The sequence below is a fragment of the Desmodus rotundus genome, chromosome 2, assembly GCF_022682495.2.
Source record: "Desmodus rotundus isolate HL8 chromosome 2, HLdesRot8A.1, whole genome shotgun sequence".
Classification (NCBI taxonomy): Eukaryota; Metazoa; Chordata; class Mammalia; order Chiroptera; family Phyllostomidae; genus Desmodus; species Desmodus rotundus.
Window position 1 is genome coordinate 143,670,330 of NC_071388.1, and position 12,712 is coordinate 143,683,041.

Sequence of the window (12,712 nt, forward strand, 5' to 3'; positions counted from 1 at the left end):
ACAATATATTAAAGAAGAGATGGTCTATTGGATTGTATAAGGCCTCCAAATAAAATCTTTAAAAACCATTTCAGTGAAATCTTGCCTCTATGATCTCAACGTTTAATAACTGATTATATACTTGAAATTGCTATAATATTTCCAGGTCATACACTTTGCATGATGATATAGTCAGTCATCATCAATGCTGAGAAAATTTGTTTGTACAAGTAGGTGAAAAAGACTTCAAATCTTTACTTCTGGGGCCCAAAATATCAATTGACATGATACTTAAAATATATCAGCTCTAGTCTTTTATTAATTTTTATAATTTTGAGTTTTTGTGGATATAAATGGATTTCAAACATGTTCAAAATTTTTACCAGAAAATTTGAAATAATTATAAAGCTTACATTTGAAGACGTTCAAGTATTGTTAAAACAGTCAATCTGCAGCTGACATGGCCAACGCAGGAACAGCAAATAAGAAGCATACAGAACAGAATTATATTTATGTTGCTAGATATTTGGGTCATCTATTAGAGCTATGCTCACTAGAAGTTCCTGCCCAACCTCTTTGCTCCCCTATCTGTAATGGGCTACACTTTAAACTACAATGTTCCTTGTACCCTGAAAGAAATTCTCAAACCATTTCATGAGCCCTTGTGGCCTATAGCTGAATGCCGAAGTAGAAGTCCAGAAGTAGATGCCTCTTTATGCCACATTCAGGAAGAACGGAACATATTCTCAGACCCCACTCATTCAAGCCATTCTCCAAAGAACTCTGAACAAGCTTCATATAACTAGAGACTACCTGGCTATGAACTCTGACAACTTGAGGTTGCTCTACTTGGCCACACCTGATGTTTGAGATGATCAGTATATCAAGGGATATCTGTAAACGTTTTATAACAGAGTAGTTGAAAAAGCTCAGCTCTTAGCTTGTTTCAGCTTTCTTCTGAGAATTTATTACCACCTGATGTAAGTACATATTTGCTTATTTGCTTAGTACATACCGCACTGAAATGTAGCATTCATGAAAGCAGAGTCTTTTTGCTCACCTTCCCAGTGCATACTGTAAGCACTCAGTACGTATGCACTAGACTCTAAGTCTCTATGTTCAATGAGGGCTGATTTTATCTTTCTTTTAATTCTGTCCCAGCGCTTAGCTCATTTAAGTATTAAGAGGTAAGCAGGGTCCAGATCTAGATTCTTGTAAGGTTTATTAGGGAATTCAGGCTATTTTCTAAAAGCAATGGGAATTCACTGAGACATTACAATTAGAAACAAATATTATTAGATTTTCATTTTAGCAAATAAAGTTATTGCTTTCTGTTTCTTTCAATAATGGTATCTCCATTCTCTTATTCATCCAATATTAAAGTCTAAAAATTATATAACACCTCTTCATTCTTTTGTTACTAATAATTTGCCACAACCAGACATTTAATTTCAACAGTATCTTTGTATTTATCATCTATCTATCTATCTATCTATCTATCTATCTATCTATCTATCATCATCTGTCATCTAGATATATCACCCCCTTTTTTCCATTTTAATGTGGGCCTTGGTTAATCAAGTCAATTGTACCTGCTAAACTTATATTTCTGTCTTTAGTATATTTCCATTTAGAGTGCTCTATGTCTTACAGCCGATTCATTAAATAATGTCAGCCATCATATTTATCTAAACAAATATTTGAATAACTTCATTAATTAAAGATAAATTCCTAGCTTTCCATTTGAAAAAGGTACAACATAAATTTTTATTGATTTCAATACTCATCCACATAAATTATTGCATTTAGTCTTTTTGTGAGATAAGCAAAGATTGTTTCTCCTTATTTAAAAAAAAACAAATTCAATGTAAAAAATGTTCCAAAATTACTACAAGGAAAATTCCCATATATCCTTTACCAAAATTTACCACCTGTTAAATATTTTTCACACTTCTTTCATCATTCCCTTGAGGTATTTCTGAAACATTGTGAATACATTTAAGCTAATCTAATATGCCTTTTTACTCATTAGAGTAATCACAGTAAAATGATCAAAATTAGGATATTTAATATTAAGACTAATTGTAATTTGACATACATAAAAGACCTGTAGATGAGATAGAGACTTTATTTATATTTTGCCAATTGTCCTAACAGTGTCATTTACAGACACATTCATTTTCTTGGCCCAGTATCCAATTCTGGTTTACACACTGCATTTAGTAGTCGTGTCTCTTTAATCCTCTCTAGTCTGGAACAGCCTTTCTTTTTCCTCAGCCTTTCTTTGACTTTCATCAGAGTGATATTTTTGAAAAGCACAGAGAAGATATTTTGTGGTATTCCCCTCAATTTAAATTTATCTTTTGCTTCCTCATTATTGCAGTCAATTATGTTTTTTTTTCTTTTGGTCTGGAATACTAAATAAATTTTATTATGTACTTCTTAGTGCATTACATCATGAACCTCATGATGTCACCTGGTCCCATTACTGGTCATTTTAACCTTGGTCATTTGGTTAAGGGAATGCTTATCAGATTCATTCACTAGAAGGAATTTTTCATTTTCTGGTAATTAAGAAGAACCTATGGTAGATTATGAAAATGGTCTCAAGTGGTTCCCATTTGTGTGTGCATTCTTCTTTGCAATATGATTTTTCAGTTTTTTCCTTCAAGACAAGGACTATATTACCCCAATTGTGAATCTGGGCTTGGCCAAGTAACTTCCTTGGGCTAATAGGACATCAGCAAATGTGTGTTCACAGAACCTTGAAAAACACTCGAAATTGGAGCTTGCATTCCACTGTTGCTTTTGGGAATCCTGCAACTACCACTACTCAAGAAGACAAGGCTAGCCTAATGAAGGATGACAGACCAGTTTGAAGCCCTACCCCCAATTAGTTTGCCAATCAGTGGACAAGTGAGTGGGGCCATGCTAGGTCATGCAGCCCAAACTGAGCCAGCCAGAGCAGCAAAGCACCCAGACAATCCACATTACCAGGAGAAATTACAGATTTAGTTTACTGTTTTAAGCCACTGAGTTTGGGGATAGTGTGTTACAAAGCAAAAGCTAATAATTCCCAGGGGACTACTTTGAGATGATGTCAATGTCTTGTTGTTACACATATAACTTTAACTGACTAGATTTATGATTCTTGCCATAAATATCACTACAAAGATTGCAAAAATGGTACTGCTACATTTTTTAAAGATGAAGAACATAGAGATTGGGTATTATATCCTTTACAGTATATATGTCTACTAAATGATGTGCCAGCATTAGAACCCAATCTTTTACCTGTGGTCCTTAGCTTTTTTCAATTTGCCATGCAGAGGTGAGTAGCCTGATGGCAGAACTGTGACTCACAAGAGGGAGCAATAGAGAGAAACTGCAGAGTGTCCCTGGTGTTACGTGTGGCACCAGGTGTTCACACACATGCATAGAAGCCCCTCCGGTAGATGCTTCATAATTAATAGTGGGAAGGGGTGGCAGGATGGACAGTGTAGGTGGAGACATTAAATATAGTTATCATACCTGTTCAGATGATAATTGATTCATAAAAGGTATATGGATAACATCTCTAGAAATTGCCTCTTATGACTATCAACAACCTCACTGATTATAATTAACAATATATGTTTGTACAATGTAGCTCTTAACATTTTTGTAGAAGCTATTATATCCTCTGGCAGTTTTGCCAAATAAACTAAGAGGGAGCTAAGACAGGTAAAGTGACACTGTGAAAGGGGAAAACACTCTTCCTTTACTCCCTCTTACAAACAGGAAAACTGGGAATTAAGAAAGCAAAGGACCAAAACTAACCAAGAGTCAACAGTGAATAAATCACGAGGCAGGGACTTGAATTCAGGAATCCCAATTTCCCACGTCTTCAGATGCTAATACTGAGTCTTAAGTCTGTGCTTTGTGCTAGGCACTGTTCTAAAATCCTTACGTATACTATTTTAACTCATTTACTACCAGGCCTTTCTGCTACACTACATGTTAACCTTAGAAATGATTGCCTAAAAGAAATGATTACTTTCGAAATGCAATTATTCAGGTACTTCAGGGTGTGTGTGTGTGTGTGTGTGTGTGTGTGTGTGTTACAGATCAAAGCTTCCCGACTGAAAAGAAATTCAAAGATCCACTTTTTACTTTACCTTTTCCTAAAAAATTTAAGAGCACAAGGAAGCACTTTGCTTTCCCAGTTTTCTCACCAGCCAGAACACTAGGACCCTGGCAGGGAGTGTAATGGACAAGAAGCCAAACTCTTCTCTGTCGTTTCTGCTACAGAGCGTCCAGACCTCCAGCTCCCGCAGCATCCTTCCCCTGCTGAGCCGACGGCTGGGGTGCGGCAGCCCGAGCTTTCCCCGAGGGCAGTCTCGACCTCCTAACAGCCTTTGCTCGGGGCTCACTGGTGCACGGCTTCGCGCGCTGGGGGGCCTGGGCCGCGGGGGTCGCGGGGCGCTCTCACGGAACAGGAGCCCACCCCAAGGTTCGCCCTTCGAGGCCGTGCCCGCCAAGTATCGCGGGACTTGTGCGCAGCGCTCGAGCCGCGGCTCCCGGAGCAGCTGGAGCGAGCTCGGTGCGCACCGCCCCAGCCGGGGAGGAGTAGGAGCTGCGAGGGAGGGGGGAGGGCCGGGGGTGCTGGTTACGTAAAAGATACTAGCCCTGTGAAAGGCCTCCTGGCTGGGTCTCCGGGAGGGGGAGGGGCCGCACGAGGAGGAGGGGCTGGGAGGGAGCGGGCTGGGGTGGGAGGGGGGCGGGGGCCGGGGGCGAAGTGACCAGGCGGTGGCAGCGGCGGCTCTGCCGAGGTGACAATGTGCTAGGAGCCCTCGATCGGTTTCCTGCGCCTCCTCGGCCTCGGCTCTTGCTCTCGCTGCGCTCACGGAGTCCTCGAGCCCGCCGCTGCGCTATGAGGGCGCCTCTCCAGGGCTGGCCGTGGCCGGAGCCGGCTCGCTCTGCTCGGGGGGAAGTGTGAAGAGAGAGGCGCAGGCGGGAGCCGGGCTGTGCGCGGTACTCGCGGGCCAGCCCGGGCTCCAGGTGAGCTCAGGATCCGCTCGACTGGCAGCACCTGCCTGGCTGGGTTGGAGGCTGAATTACGTGCGTGGACCGCCGTACCCTCTTCGCGGGATCCTTGGCCACGATAGCAGGTCTCCGTCTCTCTTGCTTCCCTTCTCTTCCTTGTAATTGTCTGGGGCGAGTCACCCCTAGGCCGCCAGAGTGGCCGGGTGGGCGCCGCAAAGTCCTGCAGCGAGTGTTAGGGAGCGGAGTGCAGCCCCCGTGCCGGTCCCGGGGCAGGGGCGCGGGCGGACGGGCCGAGGGCTTTCCGAGCTTTCCGAGCGCCGTCCCCGCCGCTGCAGGTGCGGAGGGGGCGCCGCGGGGCACGAGGCGCGGAACTTTGTGCCGCCGTCCGCCCTCTACCCCGCTTCTCAGTTACCCCGCCGATCAGGGGGGTGGGGGCACGGGACCCCTCCGCGTCTTGGTGACGCTGGCCGGAGGGCAGCTCGGCATTTCCACCCCGGCAACTTTTTCCCCACCAGCTGCGGGCAAACAGGAGCTGCGATGCACAAATGCTTTCAACACTGCCCGGCACCAGGGACGTTGTGGATCTCGGGTGTCTTCCTCGACGGTTGCCTTAGTGTGTTTCTGCCTCCCTTTGCCTGACTCTTTGAATGCCCCTCTGCCTTTCATTCTCTCTGTAGGTTGCTCTGTCTCTGACTCGGTCTTTCCGGGTCTGGCTCCCCTAATCCTCCGGCTTTCCTCGTTTCTCTTTCATTCTCTTTTTTTCCTGTCTGTCTTGGGATGTCTCTGTGTGCCTGTTATTCAATCGCTTCAGCTTGTCTCCCGTCTTGCTATATTTTCTCCGTTTTTGCCTTTCGCTTCGTATTTCCTCTCCCTTTCTCATTTGCCCTACTCGTCCTCCCGAACACCAGCTCCCAAATACCGAGGAGGCGCCCTGACCAGGGGAACACACCCTGGCCCACCTTCTGTGCACCTTCAGGCACACAGACCTCGCTGCTGGGAGGGGATGCGGGGATAGAAGCAGCCTGCCCCTGTCTGGGCTGTGAAGTGGAGCTCAAGGGCCAGCCTTTCCTCTGGGGGTTCGAGGGCTCCGCGCTGCTGCCAACCTGAGCGCACGGAGGCTGCTGGTTTGGGCAGTGAAAGCTGCGGGCGCCCCTTCCCTTACCGGAGCCTACGTCTCCAGCCTTTACAGGCAACCACGGGGCGGGAGGGACAGTGGGCAGACAAACCCAGAAGCTTAGAGATCCAGAAGGAAACTAATCTGAAAGGGTGGGAGCTCTCATGAGGCAAAGGTGTTACTAGCAGAGGAGCAGAGCGTTTGGGGACTGGCTGCTTTAAACTGCCATTGCACTCAGCCCATGAGCAGTTTGCTTGGGAGAGCTCGCGGTCACTCCTGTCAGAAACAGGACAGAGATTTTACTTGCAGGGTAAAGACACTTGACTGCCCCTTGACATTTTGTTTTTCCTTTAGGCCCTCAAGTCTTTGGCTTTGTGTGAGTCTGCCTTTGCTCAAGGTTGCTACCACCTCGTGTGTGTGTGTGTGTGTGTGTGTGTGTATTTGCATTTATGCCCTCTAGTGTTAAAGAAACCTGCTGGTTTGAGAATATTGAAAAGTAAGGTCAACTTATTGATAACTGACTTTGGACCTCTCACCTTCCCAGATCATTCTCCTTGCCTTTTTGCCCATCCTTTCCTCTGCCCATCCTGACTTTTTTCATAGAATTACAAATCTTCTCTTTTCCCTGGTCTCCACAAACTCCTCCTCTCCTGCAGAATTAGGACCTTAATATTGAAATCCTGTTTGAGTCACTTCAGAGATGTATAGATTTGGAGAATGTTCATAGGCGAAGGCTGGCTTTGAACATAGTTCGTTTCTCCACACTGTTTGCCACAAACCAAGATTTCACATCCTTTTCTTATGCACCTGCCCACCTTCAGCTCCACTGAGAATGTTAACCTGTCTGCTCTTGCTCATTTAAATAAATGCTTTTAATTTAGCATTTCTGTGATACTCGTGCCATTCCAGAGCTTACAAGGCTCTGGACGTCTCAGATCAGGTGTGAGGAGGAAGGAAAGAAAGCTTTTCCTAAGGAAGTACGTCACTGGTGGTGCACATTAAGTCTAGATCCCAGAATCCAGATTGGGAAGGGGTGTGTCTCAGACACGGAGACCCTGAGCTCACTGTGGGAAAACTAGTAAATGCTTAATAAAAACTTGTTGGTTGATTAGCATGCAGCTAATTATAGACTTTGAAGTCACCCAGCTATGCTTATGAGCCTACATATAAGAAGTTGAGTTCTGCCTCCTTTTTTAAAAAAAAATTTCATTTGGTCTTCTATGAATGGGAATAGAGGACTAGTAGAATGGATGTTGCAACATGAGTTTTCTGTGTCTTTTCAGCTCAGTCACTGCTTGAATTTGCCATCTCTGCAAGTTTTAGCTTGACTGATACTCATTAACAATCATTGCGGAATGGGAGAAATGAGTTTAGAGACTCTGATGGTGACATTTCTCAACTTTCCTACCTAAAAGTAAATGAGGACATGACATCATTTGTGGAAGCATACTTTTGTGTGGTTTTTAGCAAGTGAAAGTTCTCTGTTAAAGAAGAGATGTATCAGCTCAAAATATTTGGGGGATATAAATTGATCTGCAAACTGAATCAATTCCCTTAAATAATTTATAGGTTTCCTTACTGCTTTGAGTGTATTTGAGTGGTGTGATACTACATGTATATGAGAATTTGCTAAAGTACTTGGAAATGTAGTGCCTCCTGATGTAATGATCTAGTAGGAATCCATTGGCTGTAATATTACTTTTCTGGTGATTTGGTACTCCCCTCTTAAATCAGTTGGGGATTTGCTCTGACTGGGGTGACTCAGTGGGTTGGACATCCTCCAGCAAACTGAGAGATTGCCGGTTCAATTCCCAGTCAGGTCACATGCCTGGGTTTCAGGCCAGGTCCCCAGCTGGGGGCATACAAGAGGCAACCAATTGATGTTTCTTTCCCATATTAATGATTCTCTTGCACATCAATGTTACTTTCCCTCTCTTTTCCCCTCCCTTCCCCTCTCTCTAAAAATAAATAAATAAAATATTTTAAAAAATACATTTGGGGATTTGCCATGTGTATTGTTTAAGATCATGTTCAACAGCTATTTTGCTTTTAAAATTATTACTTATAAATCACCTGATATGCTACCTATATTTTTTGTATTTAAAAATTGCAGACATAAAGGTGAAATTCTGATACTGGTTGAGATGGGTTCTGATTTTGTACCACTAAGAATATTGAGATGCATTTAACTTTTTGACTTAATATGGTTTAGTTTCAGGTTAAACAGTTACGTCAGAGTGAAATATAATGTTTCCATTTTGCCAACTTGTTGTTTAGAAGTGGTAATTGTAACAGGAACATTACCACCTAAGAGTGTGGTGCAGCTTTTTCAAACTTTGTCATTTTAGGAAGAGGGTGAGAGAACAAGCAAATGAGCATTTTTATTCTCTCTGGTTTGGCAAATGAAGAGAATATTGGTGTTTCTGAACAAGAAAAATAAGGGACATGACTGAGTGTAAAGTATTAGTACAGTCCCAATATGTGAAATAAATAACACCACTCCATGTATGTAGTAAATCTTCTTTGTGCTTTAAGAAAAGAAACAGTTTTTTACAGTTTTGTTCTTTAACTAATTTGCCTTAGCAGACATCATATTCTCAACTGGCACCTCTAGCAATAAACAATCAGTTTTGGCTGATTTTGATACATTACCTTCTTGGGTTTGTGTCACTATCAGTAGTCAGGACATAGAGATATCTTAAATTAATAAGATCTTACAGGACCAGTACTTTGAAGTATGAGTGACCATGTTAACTAATGGCCTAACTATTAAAAATTTTAACTGGACTTTTGTTCTAAATCCTTCATTTTGCTCTTGTCATCAGAATAAGTACATGTCAAATAGCAAATCAAGAATTAAGTATGTGTGCTCATATTGACTCTGACAATCTGTTGGAAGACGTGTCTTAACATCACCACCCTCCACACACATATACATTAAGTATATGTTTGAATACACGAATCACTTACAGATCTGACACTGTCTGCTTTGATAAACCATTTATCATTTTAACAGACTACACTTCTGCCATTTAATTACAGGCATACATGCTTTTGAAGAGTCTAGCTTTTCATTGTTAAATTTAATACTTAGAGATTGCAAAGAAATTTGTGTAAATGAATGCATGCATTAATTCAGTTGTAGTTGGTCATTCACTTGGAGCATTACAAGAAATTATCTTTGGGAGCAAAATATAAATCAAACATTTTATCCATTTCATACTTATTTACCCTTGACTCAGATTTAAACCTATGCGTATGTTTTCAGTGTAGTATATTTATAGTAAAATATTTAATAGGTTTTAGCTTGATTACGAAGAAATAACTAAAGGTGGCTAAAGACATTTGTGTAATTAATTTATGTCCTAATTTTCCTTGTAAAGGCATTAGATAAAATTCATTTTTAGCTATGAATTTTACGATTTTATTTTCTTAGTATGTCTCAATGTCTGTTTATTTAAGCTGAATTCTTATTTTTTTAAAAAAGTATTACTACAGATTATTCAAAGCTGCCTGAGGCCTAACATTTAAAACGTGAGTTAAGTTAGGGAGACATGTGTCTTCTCTAAGAGCCTACTTTCAGTCACATGTCCACATTATTATAGTCCCCATCAATGATCAGTTTCTCTCCTGATGTTTACCCTACAATAACCATCCAACCCGTTCAATACAACTATAGCAAGTTGCAAAATGTCAGTTTTTAAAAGTTGTTTCGTATTAATGGTTAACTCTCCCAACATAACTCCAGAAGGATGTAGGGAACATAGTGTGAGTATTCCAGCATAGGTATGAACATATTTGGGATCATACGAGCATTTTATGTTATGTGGGAAAATTAAAAAGACTCTCTACATTAAATATTGAGATTTCTTTTGAATTTTTTTAGAGGTACTTACTGTAAAGATATATGGGGACTGTCCAAGATATATCATAGCAGTGTTTTTACATGACGTGGAATTAACTGGGGATCTGTTTGATATATTAAACTACATTGAATTGTCACTTAAGTCTTATTAAACTCTTGTAGAACATTGTAGGGAAGAGTGTGATTAAACTGTTGGTTGGCACTTGGGTGAACATAATGCATGAGCTGAGTAGCCTCTGTAAACAGAAAGAATAATTTAAAGCACAGCATACATGTTCAAAATTACCCAAATTACACCTCAGAGACAGGAATAAATGTCAACTTAGTTTCTTGTCTAATATTAATTGCCTTCACACTCTAAGCGCAGCACCTTTTTTTGTTGTTAAAAAGTGGATTTTGATTTATGGGGAGGATTATCTCCCTTTAGTCCAGAAACAAAATAACTGACCTAATTTCCTCTGGAGTTTTTTTTTTTTTTATTATATAATTAGTCTTACATGGAGAGGATGAGATTTGTATGACTCTCAAGAGCTTGGTGCGATTCTACTATTAATCTAGTGAAAGAAAAATGGGCCAAAATACTTGGAAACAAATATATGTGAAGGTATAGATATTTAAATTTATTTTTAAGGGTGTTAAAATGGTTAATTTAGTTATAAGTTGATAAAATGATTAAAATTTATTGGATACTTACTTTGTAATTGTGCTGTGGGGAAATACCCACCTGACGTATCTGACTTCATTTTATCCTCATACCGCACGAGTAGTCAGTCCTGCCACTGCCCCCACCGTGTCAGTGAGGACTCACTTGCTCACAGTCGCACAGGTAATGTGTAGTAGGGCAGGGATCACATCGGTTCTTTCTGTCGGCGAAGCCGGTGCTTTAACAGTTCTCAGTCTGACATTTTTACTGACTAATAAGTTTTTTTAAAAAAGTGAGTGCCAACCTCAAGGTGAACATTTTCTTTGCACAGTAAGGATGATTTACAAAGTCTACCTATATCACCATTATTTTATAAAAGAGTTGTCTTCTTAGCACCAACTAAGATGGCAGAACTGAATCTCAAAATATAGTTCTTAAAATAGATTTAGTTTCCTTTGCATTTTTTTATGTTATTTCTCTGATTTAACAAATACAGATGAAAATTTCATCACAGTATTGGTAATTTATTTCATTGCCTTCTGTAAACTGTAACTGGGAATCCTTGTTATCCCAAACAACTATAGTATACTGCCTACCTGTGAACCCCACGCACCCACACAACACAGGCCAATATGGTCATTATATTCATGACTTAATGAGACCCAGTCCCTATAGCTATTCCATTCTCTCTCTAGTTGCAATTCAGGGCCAGAAATTTGGACCCAGGAAAGATGTTAGCAACTTCTCTAGCCTGATTTGACTGCTTCAGTGTTTGTTGAAAGGATTAGAGGATTGGAGGTGATTTGTTCCTTCCTGGTGGTTAACGACAAATCACTCACTAAGACAGTACCAATCTGTGTGCTGGGGCAAGGAATGAGCGCTGGGCAAACACACAAGGTGCACCTGTCAACATACTCTTCTATCCTCCCCCCTAACCGGTGGTCTCAGTCTTTAGGGATCAGTCATTCCTTTTTTACTTCTTTCTTTGCCTTGCTGAGGACAAAGCAATTTTGTTTTAGGTAAGAAAGAAAATTGCTTTTGTAAAACTGACTGATTCCGTTAAATCCCAGGCTGCTTTGGTTAGCGACTCTGGTGACCATTGAAGAGGAAAAGAGTGATGGTGGGGTGGGTGAGATGTAGCTAAATGACCTAAGATGTTGTTGAATGTCATGGCTGACAAACCAGTTTGTTTATTGACTTTACCTAAAGAGGTTTTTGTTTGTTTTAATATAGGTTGTCGGGTCCCATTCATGCAGTCTTGTTTACCTGGGATGGGTCCAGAGGATGTGTCTTTGTAAACATTTCACAAGCAACTGATCTACTTCTAGTACTTAATTTTTCAGATTCACTTATTTATTTATTTAACGAATGCAAATGTTACTGTTTTCTGGACACCATTTAAAGTGCTTTACAGATATCGATTCATTTCATTATAATAACTTCCAATAGTAGGTTTTATTAGTACCTCTACTTTATAGATGAGGAGATTGAGACACAGAAAGGTTAAGTTGTCCAGAGGAAGCTGATAAGTAGCAGGGCAAAGTCTATGGTATTTTCATGAAGTGACTAATAAAACTACTTGCTTTAGGTCAAGAAGCTTGAAATAACAGAATTGAAAAAGGAATTTCAATTTCTATGTCTTGTTTTTTATTAAGTTATGCTTTTAAAGGTGAAGAAATACATACGTCCTTCAGGAGAACATAGGCGGGAGAATCTCAGATATTCCTTGTGGCAATATTTTCACTGATATGTCCCCTAGAGCAAGGGACATAAAGGAAAGAATAAACAAATGGGATCTTATCAAAATAAAAAGCTTCTGCATGGCTAAAGAAAACAGCATTAAAATGAAAAGAGAACCAACTGTATGGGAAAACATAATTGCCAATGATACCTCAGACAAGAGTTTGATCTCCAAAATATATAAAGAACTCACATGACTCCACTCTAAAGAAGACAAACAACCCAATTAAAAAATGGGCAAAGGACTTGAACAGACACTTTTCCAAGGAGGACATACAGAGGGCCCAGAGACATATGAAAAGATGCTCAGTATCGCTAGTTATCATAGAGATGCAAATTACAACCA

The 12,712-nt window shown here is 40.8% G+C and overlaps 1 protein-coding gene across 3 annotated transcripts in view; it reads left to right on the plus strand.

Moving 5' to 3' along the window:
- The first annotated feature begins 4,753 nt into the window (after positions 1-4,753).
- GALNT13 (polypeptide N-acetylgalactosaminyltransferase 13) overlaps positions 4,754-12,712 on the plus strand; it is a 491,331-nt gene continuing 483,372 nt past the window's right edge. For all 3 annotated transcript variants that reach the window (XM_024579888.4, XM_024579889.4, XM_045187456.3), the window contains exon 1: positions 4,754-5,129. The gene's annotated coding sequence lies outside the window, so the exon portion shown is untranslated. The remainder of the gene's footprint in view (positions 5,130-12,712) is intronic.